The 13,860-nt window shown below is 37.4% G+C and overlaps 1 protein-coding gene across 9 annotated transcripts in view; it reads left to right on the top strand.

The window, feature by feature from the left end:
- Nrg3 (neuregulin 3) overlaps positions 1 to 13,860 on the top strand; it is a 1,117,568-nt gene that overhangs the window by 555,582 nt on the left and 548,126 nt on the right. The gene's annotated exons all lie outside the window — the stretch shown is intronic.

The following is a 13,860-nucleotide window of genomic DNA, read 5'->3' as shown; positions in this document are numbered from 1 at the left end:
TCAACAAAAATCGCTCTGCGCTTTTTATGAACACACCCAACTGTTGACATACATTCTGAGTCAATGCAGTGATTGTACGGCAAGGAGAATAGTGATGTAGTTCACAGTATAAGACTGTGTGGTGCCTGTGTACATAGGCTTGTAGTCTATACCATTCAATTTATCAAGCTACAGACACACCCTTACTTGGAGGCATCGCACTATATTTTCCCTGAAGGAGCTTCTGAGTACCCTTGAGGAGTTCAGGCCACTAATTATTGTAGGAAGCAGAGGATAAATGGAAGCTTATGTATGAACAAACCAAGGAGGACTTTTAAGAAATAAAAATTGGTAAAGAACAAAAGTATGGAATTATGAGGCTCACTAGTTCTGAATTGACCAATCTGTGGGTGTATTCAGAAGGAGAGTTCAGAGGGATAAACTGTGGGGACAGGTTATCAGAGATTTGCACTCTATATGAAAATAAATATTGAATAAATGAGCATGAACAGACCCTAAAAGGCATAGGTTATTTCATCAATTAGACCTATGGATATAGCAGCAACCTTTCAGACCACTTCATGAAAGTAATTAATACTGACCAAAAAGTTCCCAAAATACATATACTGTTGCAGTAAAAAAAATAAAGCAGGTGTGGCCAGTTCCCGCACCTACCTGGGCAGTCAACAAGCCGTTTCGCTGTGGTACTTTGCCAGGCTCCTTTGCTTTCACTCACAGCTCCCTTGATGGGCTGTTACCATGCTAGGCACACACACCCCAATTCCATGATGGACTTGGTGCATCCTGCCACCGCATCTTCTGTTGCACTCAATTAAGTTGCCACATGAAAGAACACACTATGCAGTAACCTCTGGTCCAATTAATAAGATATAATTTGCCCATCTAGACAGCACAAAATTTCGTACACATCCATCCCTTAAAAATATTCATTACAATCCTTATGTATGCGTGGAGAAGAATCTTAACATCTGCCACCATGTTCTCTCAGCTCCTTCTCTCCTGCCTTTCCCTCTCCTTATAAAATCTCTGTTCCTGCCTCTTCCTTCTCGTCCAATGACAGGCCTCATTTTATCTTGTCTGCCTTCACCCGAATAATGACATCAACCTACAATATGTAAAAATATGAAGTCCAGTGAATTCCAAGTTGGAAAAACTTAGAGAACTTACCCTCATTGAGATACATGCCCTACAATCAAAGTCAGAGACAGGAAAAGGAAACAAGAAAGGAATGTGCTGTGTAGTTGAGAAACATGATGATCTCTAAGGCTGTCACATGGTTTCTCGTGGGAAATTTGGCTGGCCAGCTATGGAATGATGCACAAAAATGCAAGAAAATGAACAAACATCTCTCGAGGTCTGAAGAAGATTCATAACTCCATGCTTTAAGAGCCTAGAAACAGATAAAGAAAGAGTTCATAGGAGGGAAATAAAACTACAGCAGACTTACACAAAATGGAGGACAGAAAAATGAATGGGAAATCAGCAGTTAGATATTTGAGCAAATCAATCAAATTGACAGACGTCTATGTAGATTAATTAAGAGTCATAGGGCTCAAACAATTAAACTCAGACTTGAAAGGATATTATCACCGTCTGGCTTACTGAAATGCGGTTGTGTTGCGATAAATATTTTAAAAGGCCTGAACCTTTTATAGGGGTACTTTTATCTCAGCATCTCCACACCACCCCTAAGTACTCTCAGACCCAGGCAGTCCTTGAGCTATCTCAGCATGGTGCTTTGCCACACTGGTCCCTAGAGTTAGTTCCTAGAGTTAGGTCCTGGAGGACCTTATGGAACTAACCGTCATTTATCTCTGGTTAGTAACTCTCCCGGTGGCTCTCTACTAACCGCAAGCTCTCTGGTTCCAAGTACATGGTAAAATCAGGGCTCTGGAAGTCCAGCATAGGGCTGGCCTATCACAGCTCCCTGTCATGGACTCTGCCCACACTCTCTGAAACCAACCCCTGGTAATAAAAGCATAAACTCCCAACTACCAAGTGAAATCATGACTCAATAAGCTGTAATTTATCAATCAGGTTTATATGTTAAATTCTCAACCCACAATACAGCACACAATATACTCACAACCAATTTATAAAGATATAAAGCACCCACGTAGATAAGGTAAACTTACCTATTGAAATCCATCCCTTAAGAAATATACATAACTACTTAGGGCCATTAAAGACCATGCAGATCTGGGTCATCATTCTTTAGCTCCATCTTGATTCTCCCCACCTTTCCCTTCTCTCTCACCTTATAAAAACTTTGTCCACATTCCTTTTATACTGCCCCATCATGGCACTGACCTAACTTGTGCCAGCCCTCACTTGCATATAGACATCAGCCTACAGGGTTGTATGACAATATCGAGGGGGAAAATGAACAACTTGGATAGTATATTTAAAAATGTCAAGTTCCCAGAATATAACCTACCAAGGCTGAATGAGCAGTATGCAAAATATGTGTCAGTATGTGAGACTGAGTCAAAAATAAGGACTACCCATTCAAAAAAAAAAAAAAATCCTAAGACAGCAGCCATCACTTGAGCCAGGCAAATGAAAAGCACCAAAACCACTGTGGTTGCTATGAAAAATGAAGGGAAAATAAAGACAGAATGCAAGAGGAAAATAGATTTCATGAAGCTTTTCGTTGCTGAGAATTTTTTGTCACAGAGGCAGTTTTTGCACCTTCTATATTTTAGGTTCAAGATTGACAGGTTGAATGTTCTGGGAATTTGCCAATTTCACATCAGTGCTCCTGGTAAGAATATAGAGTGAGGCATCCCACAGGTGGAACTGTCTGGATATTCTTCCGAAAACCAATCACACAATACTACAGTAATTTGCTTGATATGTGTTAAGGCAACTGCTGAAATAACTCACAGGTCTGAATCTAAAACTCTCAGTCATTTTTATTATATAGTTTTCCCATTTGAATTCAAAGTGTGGAGTCCTTTGAGTTTACAAGAACTGACCTTCAAATTATAGGACACTGAGGAGTCTTCAAGGGTTTGAGCAGGTAAGAGACAAGACTACAAGTTGCCTTAAGGGATACAGGTTGGCATAAACATACAAGAAGTTGGTGAGAGGTAGGGAGTCCATTTAGAGTGAACTGGAGGACAGGACCTGAAGTGAGATGTGGGTTCAGAAATGAAGTATATAGTCTCAGAATGCTTAAAGAAATTCTGATCAATTAGCATGCTCTAAGAATGAGCTCAAAGGGACCAAAGCCAAAGGAGGCTTACAGTGACCCTGGAGCAACAGAAGCTGCAGTGAGGATAAGAATTCAACGAAGTAAGGCATGGGAGAAAAAGAGCTAGTGTGAGATTACTGAAATTCATGTTCTGATAGTGACAATACAATGCTGGGATTTAGAGCATACATTTTAAAGATTTCATATTAGGGTCAAAGTCATAACAGAAACCCTGATCACTCAGTAACCTCTGTCCTCCCAAAGACATTTAAGTCTGTTAAGTGGGTTAGATTGAGTTGTTTTAAGCCTCCAGGGTAGCCTCCATCCCTTAAGGTGAGTTCTGGCGTGATCTGTCCTAACACAGGCTTAAAGTCCTTGAGAGTCATCCCCTTGTCATATGAGCTTTTATGTGTCATACCAGGGTAAACTTGGAAATAATTAAACACAATAGAAAAGAGCCATCTAATCACTTTTAGTATTCTTTTATTTCAAGAATAATTGATCAGGCGATGTAGATTACATCTCAATATGCAGACAGGCTCCTTTTGTTATTACTTTCGACTTTTTATCTGCTTTTTCAATTACCTTGCCTATTTTGAAAATGCAGTTCAGTTCTCTATTTCTTTTCTTTGTTGTTGCAAGACAATGAATAGCAGCTCATGGCATACAGTTGAAGGGTATCCACCATCCACTTAATATTCTGAGATAGCTGGCATTTTTAGAGAAGTGAGGCTTTGGAATTAATATAAGGTAATATAATGGAGTAGAAAAAAAGCTAAACCAACTTGATTTTCATATTTGTTCCCTCACTTAAAAAGTTTATGAGTTTGAGATTCAAATGCAATTATACCTCATTTTCTTCACCTGAAACCTAGGAACAGAAATATTTGTAACTCAGGCTTAGAATATAAAGAAATACATGTACGTACATATACATATGTCAGTCAAAATATCTCCATAGATAAACATACACATAAGCACACACACAGACATGTCCATGATAAATAACAAAATATAAAATAAATAGGAAGCCTGACATTAAAAATGAAAAGACGGTGGTATTTCTAACTTCTATTCCGCCCCAAGAATAATGCCTAATCTTTCTGCAATTAAAGTGTTTTCATAAGGGAAACAACCCAAATATATTGTTACATTACATCATGAATTTTTATGAATAGATAAAAGTAAACAAGTGTGTAGATATAAAAATATAGGTTAGAGCTTGGAAAGGACTGAGAGCTTTCCTGGGAGATGAACGTTCGGGAGCACGTAGTGCTTTTTTCTGTGTGTAAGTCATAAAACATGCTAACCTTTCTGCTAAGAGCTATACTCCTGAACACATTTTACAGTGTGTTTTATATGATGTAAACTATATTACAGTAATGTTATAAAAATATTACATTATATATGGCAATATATGTCATATTGCAATAACATTATAAGAAGTATTGTATCATATATAATATGTATGTTTTTTGCATCTAAATATTTTTGCATATGTGTTATCATTTGCAATGTCTTATAATATTTTTCAATCACTTATATACATGCTGGCATCTTTTCACATTTGTTTGTTTCTTTTAACTCTACACACCTTTGCTCCACACCTTTGCTCTGACCCACATGTCTTTCTGTTCTTTAAGTAGCCATGACATAGAACATACTGCCTCTTGAGACAAGAGAAAAGGGAAACCTAATGTAAACCCATTCGCTTTGAATAGGTTTGTATGGACAGAAAACACTTCCTAGTTGTTCACATTGGCTTAGACGCTTACATGGTCAAGCCTGGAGCCAATGGAGTAATACATACATGCACTGCTAGCATGGAATTAAGCAATTTTATCTGCATGCAAGAATATCCAGCCCACTGAAAACTGTTAGCAGCCCAGAGGGAAGCGGAATCCTTGAATCATTAGCCAGTATCTCCAATCCCATGTGGTAGCCGTTGCAACACATCCTAAATAACTTTTACTGTCAATATGATATAACATAGAATCAACTCGAAAAAGAATCTTAGCTGAAGACATTTTCTAGGTCAGATTAGCCTGTAGATATTTTTTGAGTTACAGTCTTGATTAACTCATAGAGGAGATATCAGCCTACTGTGGGCAGAACAATTCCTTAGACAGATAGTCCTAACCTGTATAGGAAAGCCAGATGGACATAGGTGAGCTTTCCAGCAAGCAGCATCCTTCCTAGTTCTTGCAGTGCCTTTTGGCTATGAAGTGAATTACTTGATCAGAGTTAATTCTGTGCAGAAAATAAATAGGCCTGTATTCCCCAAGTGATAGAATGTAACTTAGGATTTTAAGCCAAATCAACCTCTTCCTCCCCAGGTTACTTTTGGTTAGGGTGTTTCATCACAGCCGTGGAAACTAAATTAAGACTTAAGGCACCATCCAGTGCTTATCTCAACTTCCTCCCTCCTACAAAGATTCTTTGTAAGCTTTGCACTCCTTGCTAGGTAACCTTTCCCAGCAGCTCTGGATGCTACCCCACACCTTCTGTTCCGTGTTTGGTAGGCATCATAATTATGATTGTTTCTCTAATGATTCTATAGCAAATTTAATGGTATTAGGTCTTCAAACCTCTTTAGTCAGTGAGTTCTTATGGTTATTAATGTTTTGTCGTCTGTTTGCTGAAGCTGCCAATTGCTAAATTCAATGTCATCGTCTCAATGTGTATCGTATGATCCTAGGATGCTTCAATTCTGAATATCTTCCCAGTTTCTCTTCCAAGTGCTACATTTTTGTCTCTCCTCCATTTTTTCTGAGTGATCTATACAACCCCATGTGTTCAATTTTCACTCTTAAAGTCTAAAGTCAAATTTTGTTCAATATTCACAGGAACATAAAGTAAGGGTCAAGTGGTTACTTAATTGATGTAATTATTATCATCTTGCATATTAACACTGCTAATCCTTTCCTGAGCAGGCTGGCAACAGAAATCTTCATCTGAAGTTTAAAAGTAACCTTAAGTTTAGTAAATTTCCTCATAAATATTACTTTGTGCAGCTCAAAGTAGTTTGCAAACTGTCAAGTGCAGCCCTAGGCTGGAAACGCTAGTATTATGCTCAGAATTATATCATGACTTAAGGCCTTTATCTAGTGCTTTGTTCTGTCTTTTTAAATCGAATATATAAAAACGAAATAACCTGAGGTTGTTAGAGGAAAGCTCAGATGTGCCTCGTGGACAAAGACTCCACAGGTTAACTGTACAGCACAGTGCTGCTCTTTCATGACTTCTAGGGAGATGTAAATAAAGGTCTGTTCATCCAGACACCACACCAAAGCATAGATTCCACTCAGGGCTAGTTTTGGGGACACTGGTGAATTACTCATGGGAGTACAGAAGAGGTGGTACTTTTAAGAGCAGGGTGACATAAAGGCAGCTGAGTTACTAAATCAGCCCAGTGTAGTATGAGTAGGTCTCCACAGCACAGGCTGTGCCTCAGAGTGGCTTTCAGCTCCCAAGTCGTAGGTCGTGCATTGAGGAGGACCCATGAACTTTCTAAGGATCCTGGGCTTCCTCAGCTATCTATGATTCTTAAACTTAGAATCCATGAACCCACATTCTCTGTCCAGGAGGGCTTGTTTCAACTCAGAGCATGTGACTACAAAATATCTTGGAAAATACCAATGCCAAACACTTTGAGTTCAAAGGTCACCATTTTCATGTAAACATGGTGCCTTTAATCAATTAGCATATTTAGCAGGGATGTAGGTTGCTGGCTTCCTGGTCCTGCTATCGAGGGTCCCAGTTCTTATTTCCTACAGAGTCTGACAGCTACAGAGGCTGATAGCACTGCCGATCCTATGAACAGCTCTGAACTCCCAGCATTAGCTGGAATTTTCCAGGATACCCTAGGTACTGAGTGAATACTGTGGCTGTCCTTTTCCCTGTTTATTGATGTTTAAGCAAGGTCATGGAAAACTTTTGATACAACAATTCAAGTTATTCATATTGAACTTAAAGTGAATGTATGGGGTAAGTTTCTTTTTGTTATGTGTTAATTTTGTTGTTACTGATTCTCCTTTCCCTTGACACTATCATCTGGAGATTATGGAAGTGTTGATAATGAAATAACTGTAATATTAGAGCAAGTTAGTAAAGAATTAAAGGCACTTTACAAAATCATTTCATTGTCCAGTTGGTGTGAAGTTCTAGGTTTGATCCCAACATCTAAAAAAATAAACAACAAAAATAAACAAAACAAAGCAACAAAGTAAAAACAAGCAAACAAAACAAAAACCAGTAAGGAAACCCTAAAGGAAGAAGAAATCATTGCCCAGAGCCATCAAACACATCAGCCTGCACAGTTCCTAAGGGCTAGACTTGTATAATAATTTTCCTAAATAATTTAACAAAAATTCAATTCAAATAAATACCTAAAGTTTAAGTCTCTGTCCACAAACCCTTACACATGGCAGGAAAGTCTATTGGTGTCCTGGATTCCATATAAACCTAAATAACTATGTTACTTAGAAACCACCATGATCCAGAATTGGATTTTAAAATGGAAAGACATTGACAGGGAGATTCCCTGACTGGAGGCTCTTACAGACTTGGCTTCAAACACAGTAGCCAGGCTAATGAGATCTCCCCAGCAGTGGGAGGAAATTTTCTTGTGGCTTTTTAAATGTCCCTGTGCTATGAGTTCAAACTCCCCACACAGCCTAGTGGTCATTTTAATCTCATTAACCTTTGTATTCAGGACAAGTAATCTCGATCCTCTACTGAAACCCTTGCTACCTCATAAACTACTGTAAGGGTGACATGGCTGTGGTAAACAGTCAGATAACACTGGAGTTAGTGAATTTTTGTGCTCTTAATATGTATGACTTCTCAGAAAATTATTACTCAATATTGTCTATAAAAACCAGTGCTTTCTCTTTTGTTTTAAATTGATAGAAAATATTTGTATGTACAGTAATATTTATTTTCGCTATATTTATGCAACATATTAATTAACCTTTAAGTAACATTTCCATCTCCTAAAACATTAATTATTTCTAAATGTTAAGAATTTCCACACTTTATTTTAACTGGAAATTTATTTGAGAATGTATCTAAATTGTGATACACTAATGATTTTATTATGTTTTAATGCAGAATTATTTTTAAAATTATAATTTTTTTAAAATTAAAATTAATTTAAAATGCAGATTTGAAGGGACTAAGTACTAAATTATTAATGAGTGATTAATTTAAGATTGATAAAACTCTGGGTAAATAAATCCCAGATAGTAACCATTCGTGTGGTGCTATGATTGTAGGCTGGTGATATGATTACTCCCTTTAATAGAAAGTACAGTGCAATGGGTGAACTGTAATGCAAATTTTAACAGTGATTAAGAATGAACTAATCAGCTGTAATAAATTCGAGTGTATACTAAAACCAGGTCAAACTGAGTTGGTGCCTGGACTTGGGGACAGTTGAAAAACTCATACGCAGAATGTAGCTTCTCCTCCTCAGTTTTGATGTAAAAGTAAAAGCGTATAAAATACTATATTTAAAAAGTTCTAAATGAGATCTGTTCACTCCCCAAATCAATACATAAATGAATGTTATCATAGTCATTCCGGCAAACAATAAATATTCCTCCAAAAATAAAATAACCTAAAAATGACCATATGAGCCATCATCTTTCTCCTTGTCATATGTAAAATAAAGGAACACATATCAAAGAGATGCCTGTCTCTCCATGTTCACCACAGTGGTAATCACAATAGCCAACATACAGAAATAATCAAGGTATATGTTGCTAAGTAAATGACTTGAGAAATGATATATATATATATGCACTAATAAAGTCATTTATTAAAATAAAGATACTCTGTCATTTGTGCAAACATAGATTAAACAGGAAAAAGAAAGACAGAAAGTTGTTGTCAGAATACTGTTCTCATAGAAGGAGAGAATAATTAGTAACCACTAAAGATGTAGCAAGAATAATGGGAGGGAGGGCAGAGAGAGGTTAGGCAATGTGGAAGGTAAAATAGTTACAAAAAACTAAACCATCTCTGTTCATCGCACTTGGTGGCAGCTATCTCTTCCCCCAAATCAGCTCTCTGGATTAATAAGTGAAATTTTTAGCAAACTAAGAGGTTTCTATAATGAATGGAACAATATAGAGTGAAGAGACAACCTTTTAATGGTAGAAAATATTGGCAAACTCTTCATCTATTTAAGAGTTAATATCCACAGTACATAAAACACTCAACTGAATATACAGCAAACTACTACTACTACTACTACTACTACTGCTGCTGCTGCTGCTGCTGCTGCTACTATTACTACAACAACTACTACTATTACTACTACTATTACTATTACTACTATTGCTACTACTATTACTACTATTGCTACTACTACTATTACTACGACTACTATTACTACGACTACTACTATTACTACTACTACTATTACTATTATTACTACTACTGCTATTATTACTACTACTACTATTACTACTACTACTATTACTACTACTACTATTACTACTACTACTACTACTACCACCACTGGTACTAAAATGCTGATTAAAAGTAAACAAACTGCCTGAATTTATATTTCAAAAGAGAACAAAAATTGACCAAAAGTAAATGAAAAATGCTCACTGTCAACTTCATTAAAGAAATATAACTCAGCACAATGAGCTCTTCATTTTGCCTTAGCTAGCTGCCTACTGCCAAGCAAAGCCCACTGACCACTGTAAGGATACAGCGCACAGTAGCACGTGCCTCCTTGCCCTTTTCAAAGGGGCTCCCTCCTTATTGCCAGTGGAGATTTCCTGGCGTCTCGTTTTGGGAAAGAATGACAACACTGACTGGTCCGTCATAACAAGTGATCCCTGGTCTCTGCAGCCCTTAAGCACCCTGCTGGGTAGAGCTGGGGCATGCCCTGCGCTTGTGTGCCTGGTTATCCGAAGGTACAACCAGTGCTCAGTAGTTTAGAAACAAGCACAAAGTCTCTTCCTCTGTGAAGACTTCTAGGAAATGAAACAATATATGCGCTAGGTTTTAATTTGCTGCTCATAGATACCATCTGGAAATGTAATTTTAGTTTAGACTTTTAATCTCCTGTGCTTGGCAATTTAAAAACATTAAAATGTGTATTGGCATCTGTGAACAGGACCATAATAGGGACATATTTTGCTTACAGTGCTAGCAATGTTATGGTACGAAGCAGGGTCACACACCTGCACGCTCCTATCTGGGCCGAGAGTTTGGATGCTTAGCGACAATCCACATGTCTCTTGTTTAGTTTAGATTTATGAAAGAAATCTAGGGGTCACCGTTGGAGAGCTGAGTTTTACTCAACCTAAGATAATCCAGAATCCAGACTTTCTAATTTTGTGTCTTTGTTACGTGGTTTAAACCATTTAACCTATAATTTTATTATTTGCACTATGGAGACCATTATGATTTTACCATATATTTTGCTTGGAAGGTTAAATAAGGTAAGATATGTGAAGATATTCGCTGAGCCTCCCAGCCAGGGAAGCACATCGGTGCCCTTCTCAGCCATCATCAAGAGGCTTCCTCGTGCAGCAGATGGGGCTGCTGCCAGAAAACAGACGAAGAGGGAGAGACCTCAGAACGCTGAGTAGAAAATGGGATGTCTCCAGCAAGTCCCTCTCCTAAGGCTTTAGGGATCCCCACAGACAGATGGGAGGCATACAAAGTGGAAAACCGAGGAGGTAGAGGTCCCCAAGGGGGACCTTCTAAATCTCTAGGATCAGCACACACAAGAACTCACAGAGATTGAGGTCACATGCACACGGCCTGCATACGTATGCATCAGCTGCTGTCCTAGAGATGAACAGAGAAACAGTCACATGTCTGCATTCCTAACTCATAAGCTACCTTCAACTGACAAACACCTGCCAATGGAAATGTAGCTTTCTCCAAAGGAGTCGCACTGGGAAACAAACCACTCTTTAAGGGTGGGCTGCATGTCCAATAGCGGATGCCCAACCGAAAAGGAAATCAGTGGTGTCCTTTTCTCACTTGGCACATCAGGGCTTTAATTTTAAAAAAATCTTATTATTATTTTTTTTTTGGTTCTTTTTTTTTCCGGAGCTGGGGACCGAACCCAGGGCCTTGCGCTTCCTAGGCAAGCGCTCTACCACTGAGCTAAATCCCCAACCCCAAAAAATCTTATTTTTTTATTTCTAAGTTAATATTATATCTAATCTATGTGATTTGTTCTCTCTTGTTACTCTTCAACTATTTTGTGTATATATTCATTAGGGCTTCTAGGTTAGCATTTTTGTGGATTCCCAAGTATGTGAAAGAGTGAGTCTGTGTTTATATCTAATTTTTGTGCTTTATCTTGGACTCTTTCCTACTGTTTGTTTTGTCCTGTTCCAATATGTTAGATTTTATTTTATTTTATTTTACTTTATTTTATTTTATTTGTATCCCTTAGAAGCCTGTTTGTTTTCTAATGAAAGAGAGAAAAGCAATGAACCCGGATGGGAATGGAGGTAGGAATGAACTGGAAGGGGTAGGGAGAGGGGAAAAAGAAATCAGTGTACATTATGTGGGAGGGAAAACCTACCTTAAATAAAAGGAGGAAGCTTTCTAACACCAAACACCAATCAGTTTCTTATTTTATTTGTTGTATTCTGAACAAAGAAAACTGAAATCAGCTGAGTTTCTAGAACACAATGACCATTAGTATCTAACTTTTGTTTTAATTAATATTCTCAAATTATACCTGTTAAATATTGCTATTGTTTTCATTAGTGAATTGAGGCTCATTGTCCCTGAAGATTACTACCAAGTAATTACTACAAGATCACTCCCAAGTGTTACTTTCAATTGCTGTACTTCTGATCAGAATGGCCCCTGCTCAGTGCTAGACACTGTAATTTTTAACAGCGGTTTTCATATGGAGAACTGAACCACAGAGTTCTTGATGAAGAGCTTGCCAGAAGAGAGGTGTATTCCTGAAAGGATTACAGTATCAGCCGCCAGTAGCACTAGCTCACAGAATGGTTTGCCTTTGCTTCCAGATTTGGGATTTCCCAGACAATGAACTGTGTCTTGTACTGGTTTCTCTGTCTAATAACCAAGCATGATAGTTGTGCCAATTTTCCTAGAACATTTTCCATGGTAGGTGTTAATCACCTAAAGTTGAAGAATGATATCTGTTTAGACACTTATACAATCAGAATGATGTCATAGGGTAGGCATGCTGTGGATGAGGTCATCTTCGTGTCAGCTTTCACAGAGCATCTTTCATTAATCACTCTTAGATTATTTTCACAGTGCTGTGTATTTTTCCAATGTGACCTCAGTACAGACACACAGAAAATTTTATATATAATGGCCACAGGAACCCCCTTTAGTCAAACATTCTTATGAGACCTAACATGCACAATTGGAATTCACAGGTGGGCCTTTTTTAGGAAAACTGGACAAAGAGTATATCCTTAAATGAATTGCCTGTTTATAATTTATAAGACACCCTTATCCAAATTGATAATGATGTATGTTTGAATAATTCAAGAAACAAGATGTCAATAGCTCTTAGCATCATGTATCAAGAGAGCTTAAGCTTTTGAATATTAATTTAACTAATTTAGGATATTAGGCCATTTAGAATGTAAGCACAAATGCAAATGGGTGGATTCTTGAAGGGTACTTTAATTAGAAATTGGGATATGCATCTTTCTTTAAAAAAGCTATCCTTAAATCTCACTAGGAATATAAGGAATATTTTGTAACTTCCAAAATTCAGTACAGGTAATTTCTCTGTACTGAATCCACATTTGTTTCTTTGGTCTGTTTTGTTCTCTTCTCCTTCCTGTGTGAATAAGTTTATAGGATAAAAACAATAGTTATAATTTGGATTTTTTAATATACCTTTTGATTTCAGTGCTGTTGAATGAACTGAAAACCGCGACTTTGCTAAACAAACAATAAATATATTACCAATTAAAACCCAAACCCCAGTTTCTTAGTTTGTAAGCTATCTGAAGTGAACTTGCAACAAAGAAGACAAGTTAGACAACATTAATTTAAGAACATCCTTATAGCAACAGATAGAATGAAACAAAACAATCACATATAGAATAGAAATTACATATAAACCATCTAGCTGAGAAGGGGTCAATATCTAAAGCATGGAAGGATCTCCTACAACTCAGTGTAAAACATGAAGGGAGAAACCAAAGAACCCAATTAAAACTGAAGAAGAAAGCGAGTAGACATTTCTTGAAAGAAGACATAAAGATGGTGAACAGGTGTGCAGTGATGTGCGGCCTCACTAATTGTTAGAAAGATAGAACTGATTGCGATGTGCAGTCCCCTCACATCAGTTAGGACGGCCACTAGGGAATAAGCAAGTCAGTGGAGATGGCAAAGAAATAGTTAGAAAGGCAAAATGGGAAAATATCTAAGATGTGGAGAAATAGGATTTCAGTGTACTTAACGAAAAAGGACAGAACATCACAGCTGTTTTGACAAATAGCATAACAGTCACTCAAATCAAACACTCAAAGAATTCATATCTCTTTTCAAAGAGATATTCCTGTATTATGTCCTTATTGTATTGATCATTATATTATATTGATTCTTATAGCCAAGAAGTAAAAGTGAATCATTTTGATTTGCAGATGAATGAAGAGTGAGATACATATATGTGAATACAT

Source organism: Rattus norvegicus, chromosome 16 (genome assembly GCF_036323735.1).
Source record: "Rattus norvegicus strain BN/NHsdMcwi chromosome 16, GRCr8, whole genome shotgun sequence".
Classification (NCBI taxonomy): domain Eukaryota; kingdom Metazoa; phylum Chordata; class Mammalia; order Rodentia; family Muridae; genus Rattus; species Rattus norvegicus.
The sequence above is the reverse complement of the archived record's forward strand: the minus strand, read 5'-3'. Positions and strand labels throughout refer to the sequence as shown.